The following is a 12,256-nucleotide window of genomic DNA, read 5'->3' as shown; positions in this document are numbered from 1 at the left end:
ACTTCTTCCATCATTCCACCACTTGATTAAGTTCCTATTAGTAGAAAGGTACAAGGGTGTAAGAGGGGTAGGTGGGGGTGGAAGTAGGGGTCTTTTTAGAGAGCTTGTGCCAAACTTAGTGGTTGTTCACCCACTCTCTAATTGTGGAGACAAATCTAGGGTTTTCGAAGAGGAAGCTTGGAAGCCAAGGAATGAAAGATCCTCATCACCATTTCATACCATAGCTTGGAAGGAGGTTAGTGCTTCTTGCCATTTTTTCTTTCATCTCATGGAAGTTAGAGATGGAAATTGTAAGAGTGCTTCTTGTAGGATCTATGTGTTGCATATGGTGCATGTTGTAAGTGTTGTACATGTGAGTGAGCATGTTGACTCTATTTGCATTTAGTTTTGTTTTCTTGGATTGTGGTTGTGGTTTGAATGTTGTGTTGGGTGTAAAGGCTTCACTCACCCTTGGGAGGGAAGAGAAGCCTTGGGTGAAGGGCATAAGTTGGGCTCATCATTGTAGTTGAGAGAATTACCTCATGATGAGGATTTGTTTATATCATGGAGTATGGGCTCCATTATGGCCATGAATCTTATTATTTTGGGAGGTACAAGGAGGTATATGTGAGTGGGGAGGAGATGTTTTGTTTTGAAGGCCTTGATGAGGCAAAATGCAATGGCAATATGTTGTGTGAATTTTGTTCCTATTTTGGGAGGTACAAAGAGGTTTATGTGAATGAAGAGATGTTTTGTTTTGAAGGCCTTGATAAAGCAAAATGCAATGGCACTATGTTGTATATATTTTGTTATGATATCTCCTCCTTGAAGAGCCCACCTTCACCCAATGTTTATGATTCCATCTATGAATCATTGTGTAAGCCTTGGTTGGGGATTGCAAATGTGCTATTAACATGTGGTATTCATGTTGGTTCTTATTGCTGTGATGTTGCTTGAATGTATCCCGGTTGAGCCTTGATTCCCCTAACGCAGGGGTGGCCTCCTTGAGGCCTAGGTTGGGAGGTGAGCCTCCATGGTTCACCGTTTTTATCTCTCATTTGTAGCTCCTTATTTGATGATCTTGAAAACTTGGAGCTCTTATTGTCTTCCATGTGCATAGGAGATGAAGACTTCTTTCTTTGTTGTATTTGGGTTGGGGCTGTGAGCATACTCCATTCTGTTGTGTATTTAAATGTATTGCAAGAGTAGTGTTATTGCTCCTCATTGACAAGGAGATTGGTGAAACATCTATGTTGGTGAATAGCATTTCCATTGTGTTATCATGCTATAGAGATTTCATCCTCTTTTGTACTGTAAGAACTATTGGAAAAGCATGTATTGTGTGTAAGAAGATAAGCTATCATGGTTCTTTAAGTTATTGTGCTTCTTCACTTCTGTGTAGATTGCAAGGAGTCTAAATTCCATGGAATGATATTATCATTGCAACTCTTTGAATCCAAAGTGAGATTTGAGCAAATGATTTACCCAATTTCATTATTCATAGATAAGTAGATTCAGTTAGTTTATGCGTGATTCTGTCATGATATATGTGAAATCTTGCAATAAATTTAATGTTCAAATGTTTAAACAAACAAGCCATTACTCTAGACTACATATAACATGTTTAGAAATTCTAAAATTACTAATGAATTGACATATCAAGAAACATCTTAGACTATAGGAATGGAAGAATCAATTTGATGACATATATGCATGAGTGTATAGAATTAACTTGCTGTAGGTGCCCTCCAATTCTCTGGAAAATGTATGGGAGGGGAGAATAAATAAACACAGTCTGAATTTCTTACAGCTCAATATAATATTATTAAAGGACTCTTCATATAGAATATAATAAAAGACCACTTCCAATTCTATATCCAAATAAAATAAATAATTAATAATAAGTCAGAACTAGTCATTCGAATTCAACCCATAGAGGAAGAATGAGTAAACTAAAGTCAAGGCATTAAATACAATAGCGCCTAGAATCAAGTGTTCTTTTTTTTAAATTTAAAAAAAAGTCAACAAAACAAATTTAAAAAGAGGTCATAAGCAAAAGCATTGTTAATTATAGAGGAGGGAAGCAAATCGTACAAGGGAAACTTGTTTTAAAAATAATCATGCAAACTTGGGGTTCACGTATCACATGGAATGGGGAGGGTAGGTGGTCCCCACCAGCTCCTCTTATCCACCCCCTCACGCCAACCATTCTCCCAAGCGCTTTTAGCGCTGACCAGACCTGACATAAGTCAGGAAACAATTTTCCATATCACATTTAAAAGGCTGTCCCATCAGGAAACGTGCTTGGTCGGCTGGGTTTAAGGTGGTCACACATCTTGGCTTGTATATTAATTAAGTTATTTGTTATAAAGGGCCAAATAAAAGTCATGTCCATGCTAGAGTAGGAGAGTAAATTTGCATGGGCTGAAGAGGCACAAGATCCCAACTTAGGAATTCGCTTGGGGTTAAGGGAATAAAGTGCAGAATTAAATTGTTAAGAGTTGACTTAGCTGATAGGTGGCAGCTGGGTAGAGGAACATTAAGTAAATTTGTTTAATTAAATTGCTTTGCTAGTTCATGCTGAATTTAGAAAGTTAAAAAAAGGGTAAGGTGAATGTTGTTTAGTTTTAGGCTAAGAGTTGTTAATTAATGTAATAGATTAGGAGATGTTTAGAAATTAGAAAGGAGGGAACAATGTCAAGTATAGACAACTAAGAATAATGGATTATTTGGTAGAGGATAATCTTTAATTAATCAAAATTTAATTATTAGTAATAAACTAGTAAGAAGAAGTATTAATTAGATGTGATAGATGTTTGGAATGAAAATATGTAGGTACTAGTATAGTTACTATAATATATATATATATATATTATGCAAGCAAAAGGCATATATACTTATCAATTGCTATTTACCACATATATTAATAATATAATAAATGAATGTATACATATAATAATTTAATAAATAAGATATGTCGATAATATATGAACCTTTCATGGCTAATAGAACATGGGTTAAATTTGTAGATGGAAGTGGTAAAGATTATGAGACATAGGCAGGCTTAGTTTAGTACTCTAGAAGGGTTACTACATACAATATTAAATATTGCTTAGAGTATTTAAACATAAAAATAAAATAAAATAATGATAATGATTATTGTTGAATGAGTTCATTAATGCGTATTCATATTATGTCGTGCATAGGACAAACACATCAATTTGTACAACTTAAGGAGCTACATTAACAAGCATATGAAACTTAGCTTTTAAATAGTCCTTTTATTAATAATAATGACCCAAAGATAATAATAATAATATAATAATAGTAAAATAAATAATTGGGAAATAGACAAATTTAAATAGATTTTGATACATGAATAAAATCTATACTTTAGTGGACCCTAGTCATCATTATCCAGAAATCTTACTTAAGCTCCTCGTATTGATGTGCAAATGTATGAAGATTGCTATGCATAAATAGAATGTTGGGTACCATCTGAGATAAAGGTGCATATGTCAAGGGGTCATGTTCGCACATGTACAGTTAGAAATTACTATTAAGGATTTATATACGTATATAGATATAATCCTCCTAAGTTAGAAATCCTTAGTCACCTTCAATGTTCCTCAGACTAGAGTTATAATGTACGAGGTTAAGCAAATTAGAACTAAGAACTCTATTTTGTGAAGCATTAGCAAATAGATGATAAATTGACCATTACCTAGCTAAATTTGGCGAAATTAGTAAGTCAGTAGAATGATAATCAATGTATGAACTTATCCTTTCTAGGAAAAGATTCGAAGGTATCATACGAGACTTACCCTCTTTTTCATGATCGCACTCAACGAAAGAATCAGAATATTTAGTAATGTATTGACAAGTTCCTTGCCATCTTGATTGGTATATATGATGATTGTGAATCTTGAAAGGCAATCAATCATTGGCCGGTGAGTCCTCGAAACATGATATCTACACTCCTGTCGTAACAATCAAACTTATTAAAAAATCTTAACCTAATGCTGGTATTAACTCCTTAACTGATTATCATTGTTATTGGGAAATCTCTAATGTATAATTTAAATGTGGACACCAAAAAAAAAATTTAAAATTGGAGTGGTATTTTTGCTTTGTAAGTTTGGGCATGACAACAAATTGGAAGTTGTGGCCGCAATTTGTATTGTTATCTCTAATTCATGTTGATCTTGTTTGTATTTGGAGCAAAATGAGTACAAGAAACAATATATTTCGAAGCTATGCCTGGGAACGATTGTCGTGATATGAGTTGAAAGTTGTGTCTGCAATTTGTATTGCTTCTTTAATTCACACATATTGTTAGAATCGGTTACTTTCATCTATGTGTTGCTTAAATAACTTATAGGCTTAGAATTTAGGAAGCATCTACTTCTGGAAGTCTCTGTGCCCAAACAATAGAGACTTATCTTTGAAGGATTGCATAGGACTCTATGAGCCCCATAGTTGTCCTTATAGTATTGAAAAATAGACATAGATCTAAGTTAGTACTCTTATAATCAGCCTTTGAATTGATTTGAGTTTATCGGCATCACTATTCCCAATTTTAGAATAGAAGTGTAGTTAAGAGATCCATCTTGCCCATAAGCTGCTCTGCAAGTAAGTGGATTATTTCCTAAAACAAGAGGAAATAATATTAATAACACCCCTTTTAAATATCTCTAAGCTTCTTACTTACCTTGAGTTGATCCAAGTAACGGTGAGAAGGGGGAGACTTCCCTTTGAGATAGGAGAGACTTTTCTCACACGATGTGGTTGGTACTCCTGTTTTGCAACAGCAATTATACAAACTGTCGGTTGAAAAATATCCACCCAATAGTGTCATCATACAAAAAGTATCATATATAAGAAGTGGAGACATTTATTGGGCAGGGCATTACATAATGTGGTATTTGCAGATTGAAGATCTTAATAAGGTCATTGTACTAAAGCATACAATCTATATGAAAGACACAACGATCTCCTTAGCTAAAGATAATCATAAGATGGTAACTTCAAAGTATAACAATAGCTGTGACTTGAGGGAATACAATCAATATGGAGACAACCAACTTTATAAAATAATTGATTGAATGCAATTCAATTTGAGTCACGTGCACAATGACTGTTACAAGTTGTATGAATCTAGAATTTGAACATGATCAAAGTGTTGAATGAAACAAACTAAAAGACACAATCAAAGATTCTGAGGAGTGAAGTGGAAGAACAAGGGCGAATTTCCCATTGAACTCCACTCGTAGGCATAGGTAGGTCAAAATCTTGCATTTGAGAGAAAATATGTGAAGGGGATGGGTAGTTCAAGTTTTTTTGTAGCAATTTCGAAGCTGGACGTTGGTGTTACAAAATCTATTGACTGGTCTACAACTTTTTGGTTCTAATGTTGACGAGGAAATGGTAGGTTAATGGGGAAGCATGATAGGAAAGGAGAAATGCTTAAAGATTGTGCTTGGCAAAGTTAGAAAGATAGATAGCCCCGGGGTTTTTGGTACCTGGGCCTCTACATGATGATTGTTGAGCCTTTCTGTTGGGAAGCTCAACCTAATTATTATTTTCATGTAATAGTCTTGTAAATGGAAGGATGGTTGGTCAAGAGGATAATAGTATATGATGTAAAAATTTAGGATGGAAACGGATGGTTAAAAATTTATAATATAAATTCCTTTTATATAAAATAAAAATATCTACTACCGAGCGAAAAAATAAATAAAGTCGGCCAAGCTCGCCTAAAATTCTAGATGCTTCTTGGAGTTTTTTAAAAGGAGTTTGGATTGACTGAGTAAGGCATGCTTATGATTTGATAATGGTTAATGATTTCTAGAGATAAAAACCTTCGAGAGTTTAGTAGAAGGACTGGATGAAAACCTAATTCTTCCAAAAGGGTGATCCAACGTGAAGTCCATATTTGTGCTTATATCTACAAGGAAGAAGATTATTGTCTAATGAGACCAATATAACAAAATCTTTGCCTTGGATTTGATGCGTGAAAAATAATTGAAGTTTCCCACTATTGGAAACCCATATAATAGTCTTTGGCTTTGAATTAGTATTTCATATCATGAGCTAGACAATCCAAGAAATCTGAGCATGAAGGCTATATCTAAAGGGGGATTTATATATAGAGCTATGCCTATGATTATATCTATCATAACATTGCATTGGTGTCTATTGGGAAATCGTGAATGACTAATATCTACAAATTGAAGTGGGTCGACGCTGCATCTGATTTACTAAACTGAATTGTTTGAATGTGTAATTACCTTTCAGATCTTTAGGAAAACTATTTGACGCTAATTATGGTTGTATTTGACAGAGGTTGTTGTAAATGAAGACATACACTACAAGAGGTGACAAAGTCTATATCTGTCATGATTTCTATATGCCACTCCTTTATTATTTCATCATTGGAATACTAAAAGACGTTGAGCATCAATTATGGGCATGGCGATTGTTCTCAAAGCTGTAGAACTTTGATTGATAAGGTTTGGAGTTGATCAATGTTTTTCTTTAACTTACAATTACTAGCACCTATCCAACATAGGCATTGTAATTGCCTCTCTTCAAAATGTTGTCCTACATTTTGTCACCACAAAATGTAGGTAACACTACAAAACTTTTTCAACTTAGTTTCACATTTCTCTAAGATAATACATTATTTAATTGGCCAACATTGATCAACCAATCAACCTCAATTTGCATAATGAATCCTTTTACTAAAGGCTTTTGTCAAGGCCTTTTTTGTTTTTCATTTTATTACACCTACGCTTGATTTTTCAGCCTTCAACATCCTTCCTAGGGATTTTGAATGTGTGTTTAGCTGATTCTAGTCGATTTGTTTCGTCTAATCTCTTGCTTTTAGCTTTCCCTTTGATTCAATATATCTTAGGGCTTAATCGGACTTAGTACTCAAAAGATATGACCATTCAAGTGCCCAAAAAGTGGACTCTCCAGGCACAATCACACATTTAAAATATCAATGTTATATTTTAATGTTGAGATACACTTTTAAAAAAATATAATTTAAAATGACGGTGTTATGTTTTCAAGTTACTTTATTACTTAAAGTGACTATAGTGAACTTTATGTTATATATTCATGTTGAGTTGCTTTTCATTTTTTCACTTAGTGACTTTATCACTATATAGTTCTAATTTAATGTTGAGTTTTACTTTATGTTTTATTTTAAAGCATTTATATTAAATATTACTTTTTGAATAAATTTGCACATGATATGTAAACTATATAGACAAAATATTATATTTGACCCCTTTAAGTAATATTAACTCATAAATCATTTAGACATGTGCTTAATTGGTCACTTAAGTTGTGCAAATTCAATACCATGTCATTTTTACATGTTTTCATGCAAATGCATATTTAAAGTTCGATTTTGGCTTGAAAGTGCATATTTTAAATATGTAATGGACTTCTAAGAGTCCATTTAGATGTAAACTTCCCTCTACATGCAAACAAGTGTACATGTAATAGCACTTTGAGAGTCTGATTTGCACTAGGAAAGCAATTTGTGGACTTAGGAAAATAAAAAAGTGAGTTTTTAACACATGCAATCACCTTCCTAGAAACAACTTGCATGTGAAATGCATTTTCAGCCAATGTGTTAACATGTAATGGGCCTTGGAATGTTTGACTTGCATGTAAAGACCATTTACATTGAAAAATAACTTATGTCTTTGCATTTAGAGAGTCTGACTTGCCTTTTCCTTGCTGGGCGTTGCATGTAAACACCCTTGAAGAGTCCGACCAACATCAAATATGCATATACAATGACAAAATAACTTATGCCATTGCATCTTGAGAATCTGACTTGGTTTCCCAAGCCCAAACATTGACAATTCATTGAAAAATAAACCATGTCATTGCATATTTAAAGTCTGATAATGCATCTACAGCCAAGACATTGGCTTTTCAAGGGAAAGTAATACATATCTTTGCATCTGAAGAGTCTGACCATGCAAGGGAACTCAAGCAAATGAAGTTGGAGACCATGTTTTTCAGCATTTCCCTCAAAAATACCTCAAGATTTGACAATCCAAGGGCACGTTTTTGCTAAAAAACACCCAAAAATACATTTCCAGCTCAAACGATCCATCAATAAGGGCACATTTTTGCATTTGGAAGCTCATTTTAGTATTTGAAATCATGTTTTTTTCCCTTTCTTTTCAAAAACAATCCATGTTTTGGCATTTAGAGGCCACATTTTTATCAAAAACGCCTCAAGAACTAACTTGCATTTTGCCTTCCATATGCAAAAATGTCCATGTATTTGACCTCCATTTGCAAAGTTGCAAATGGTCAAAAGCTATTGCGTTGTTGCATGCAAATACACTTGGAGAGTCCGATTTTGGAGAAGATTCTTTCATTTCAACTTCTCTTTCCTCCACATTTGGCTCTTAGAGCTCCAAGTAAGTAGAAGATTTCAACTTCGCTTGTGTTTCTTGATTAGTTTACTATTATGTTGCAGTATTTGGCTCATCTATGTCCATTTGTTTAAAGGCATGCCATATCTTTTGCATATTTTCTTTAAATATGATGAAATCTTCTCATTTCAAATGTTTGAAAATTCTTCAAATTCTAAAAACGAATTTGCATGTAGAAGAATATCTTGAAGTTTATGTTTGAGTCAATAGAAAAAGGTATGTTTTTGTTTTGCTTGTAGTTTTACTTGCTTGTTTGTTGCTTCCTTTCTTTTCTTTTTGGAAAAAAGTTGAAGAATCCTATCCAAGAATGTAAGTGCATCTACATTCTTTCACCTTTCATGCCAATCCATACTTCATCTATCTTCCAACACATGAAATTACATCCTCTAAACCAATTACATGTTTACCTCAAGTAAAAATAATCAATTTTTACCACATGTAATTACCTCTAGAGAATCTGACCAAGTTACCGGATTCTCCCTTGGACCTAGGAATTCTTGGTTCAATTCTCTCAAAAGTTTGGTCCTTGTCAGATTTTGTCAAAAGTTTGCTGTAGAGATCAAATTTGAATTCTCTGAGAAGAACCGTAGCAGACATCAGAGGACTTTTAAGCAACTTTGGTTACCAGCAAAGGAGCCCGGACAAAATTTTGGAGAATTTTGAAAGAATTTGGTTGAAATACAGCCTTTTGTTTACTTTTTCAAAAAGACTTTTCACCAAATTACTCTCAAATTAATACTTATATATAATTTGAATTAATGCTACTTGAGAAGAGGAATCGAGATGTATAAAAGTGCTAAGCGTCAATTATGGAATGTATGTAATACCATAATTTGTGCATATAGGCTAATATGTATAGAAAACTATGGACTGATCAAAATCTAAAGATCTTTATCATGGATAATTCTAGATCCAAAGCCTCTTCCTTGGCTTTATGCAGTCTGATTCAAAGCTGCTTTCTCTGAATCGTCTAGTATGATAGTTAATGTGTGGAACTTACTTTTTTCTAGCTTGTAATTTGCAACAACAAAATGATGATGATTTACTTGATGGTTTTTGATGATATTTGATCAATGATGGCTGAAAATTAATGTTGATATATTCTTTTTGAACTGAAACATTGATTAGGTGGTGTATTTTGCTAGGTTGTTTTAATACTAGCATAGGGGTATATGAACTTGTTTGCTGCTGCATTTATGTACACACACACACACACACACACACATATAAACAAATATTCTTCTAAGGACTAACCCAAAACGAATTCAAACCCAACCCCAAATAATAAATTTGAACCCAAATCTAGAACCTGATTCAGTACCCGAATCTAAACCGGCAACTTAGGAATCAGATTTTGCTAAAAGTTACACTTCTAAATACCAAAGTTGCATTTTAAACACATTTCTATGCATCCAATTTGCATTCTTGGTCATACAAACAAAAGCCCATCCTTGCCTACATGCAATCCATCCTTCTAAATCTGATTTTGGCCCTTTTTGTCCAAATCAATATGATTTTCAATTCATTTCTTGCCATCACGTATTCCATGAGTATCTAATCAATACTCCACACACCTTGTTCTTTATAAGATCCGTCATTATAACTCAAATCCCAAAGTTCTCAAGGACTCAATCTAATTGGAAGATGTTCTCATCATCATGTTGCGGCACACTCTTCAAGATATGTCAGAATTTCCTCAAAGAACGAAGACATCCTGTCAAGAAGATATGCTTTGGATCTAAAGAAGTGACATTCATTTGATCTCCACTTTCGGCAATGGCTTCCTTAGAGGTTGAGTTCGTGTATAAATGCTCCAAAGTACTTTGATTTATAAAAGAAGAAAACGAGAGAGAGAGAGAGAGAGAGAGAGAGATCAATTGAAGATATTGATGCAAAGTTGCTCTAAGTTTACCTTTGACACCATCGAGAAGGTTTCCAAAGTGTCAGGAACTCCATAATGTGCGAATCTACAAAGGAGAATTCACGACAACTCGAACAAGAAAAAGCTTGCTTACATCAAGATTTCAAATGACAACTAGAAACTCATCAAAGAGAATGTTGTGGTGCAGAATATAGGAATCCCCAATCCCGAGATCATCACGAAGAACAAGGCTTTTGTTGATAGTCTACAGAAGTGATTCATTCAGAATCAGTAGTTTCAACATTTTCTTCAAGTGCTTTCCAACTTTGAAGATGCAAAAGATGGATTGCATGTAATCCGATCGCATAAAATTCAAATGCATGTAATTCGATTGCATGTCTTCATGACATGTAATCCAATAATTCTTCTCACCTAGTCTAACTAGGTCAAGGTGGTTGAGTTGCTCTAACTTTTTCGTCATTTTTTTCACTTCTATATAAGAAGTGCCCTTCTCTTCCTATATAAGAAGTGCCCTTCTCATTGTAAAAATAATCTTTTATTGCATGCAAGATAGCTCTGAGGAATTGTGCAAGCATAACTTTGATTGTGTAGTACTATTTTGATGAAAAGTGAATACAAAGAAGCAATTGGATTTGAAACTTTAATTGAATGCAATAGTGATAATGCAAATTGGAAGCTTTGAATATAATTTGCATTTGTCTTCTTTGATTGGTGTTATTGATGTATGGTTTAAATAGTTGAGCATAAAGAATTAAGAAACAATCAAAGCCTATCCTTTGATTGGGAACGATTGTGTTAATATATAGACTAGAAGCTTTTACCTTCTCAATTCACAAAAAATATTTAGAATTCCCTACTTCTTCAAGTCTTTGTGCCCCAATGGTACAGGCTATTCTTATGAAATAGGTTAAATCGGGACTTAGAGCCAAACTGGTATGCTTTCAATCAGCCTGAGTTAGTATGAATTTATCGGTATCACCATTTCCCGCTAAAAGATACCAATGTAGTTAAAAAATTCATCTTGCCCATTACTTGTTCCGTGGGTAAAGTGGATTCTTTACTGAAAGTTAAGAGGAAAGAATATTGGTAACACCTTTTACAAAATCTCTCAACTTCTCGTTTACCTTGAGTTGATCGAAGGAATGGTGAGAAGGGGAAGCCATCCCTTAAAGGTAGGAGAGACTGTCTTATATGCTGTTGTTGGTCATCCTATTTTGCAACTAGATTCTAACAAACTGTCGGTTGCAATATATCCACCCAACACAATACACTGTACAGTTTACCTGTGAAAAGATTTTTCAAACCTGCTGCTAGTTGGCAGATGCTTCCTGGGACATGATAGTTCCTCCTTACATATAAGGTTGTTAAGATTTGGAAATATTTGTAATCTTTCAATTGTTGAAGTAAAATAAATTAAACTATTAGCATCTGTAATCCAATTGGTATAATATTATAAATTTGTGTTTGTTTCTGCTTCTGAACTGTCTGAAATAACGCAAACAATGGTACAGAATAAGACAATTGCAGAAAAATATTTTATTTGTGTGAAATTTTTCATAGGCAGATTGTTCAAGAACATCTCAACAATGCTGTGAAAGGTTATGATCTAAGTCTGCAATATATTCTCAATTTTGGGTTAGATATGGATTTTATGCAATTTACGCATTAGTGAATGAGATGTTTCATTTACCCCTTTCAATCTATCCATATACATTGCAATCAGAAAATAGCACAAGCAAAACCAGCCAGGATACTAAAAAGACAATAGCACAGATACACACACCAAAGTCAAGCTAAAGTATAACGGATGGTGTAATCTCAAAGTTCTACAAAACAAAAGCCACAGTACATCTAAAGCCATCCTCTTACATAAAGCAACCCTCAGTAAGTTTTGTCTTTGGATTTTGAATATTATAACATAAGAAAA

The 12,256-nt window shown here is 33.9% G+C and overlaps 1 protein-coding gene across 2 annotated transcripts in view; it reads right to left on the bottom strand.

Moving 5' to 3' along the window:
• Positions 1-12,256, bottom strand: part of LOC149539057 (ARM repeat superfamily protein) — a 373,217-nt gene that overhangs the window by 152,285 nt on the left and 208,676 nt on the right. The gene's annotated exons all lie outside the window — the stretch shown is intronic.

Source organism: Cupressus sempervirens, chromosome 9 (genome assembly GCF_028749045.1).
Source record: "Cupressus sempervirens isolate cs-2001-9-10 chromosome 9, ASM2874904v1, whole genome shotgun sequence".
In the NCBI taxonomy this organism is placed as follows: domain Eukaryota; kingdom Viridiplantae; phylum Streptophyta; class Pinopsida; order Cupressales; family Cupressaceae; genus Cupressus; species Cupressus sempervirens.
The sequence above is the reverse complement of the archived record's forward strand: the minus strand, read 5'-3'. Positions and strand labels throughout refer to the sequence as shown.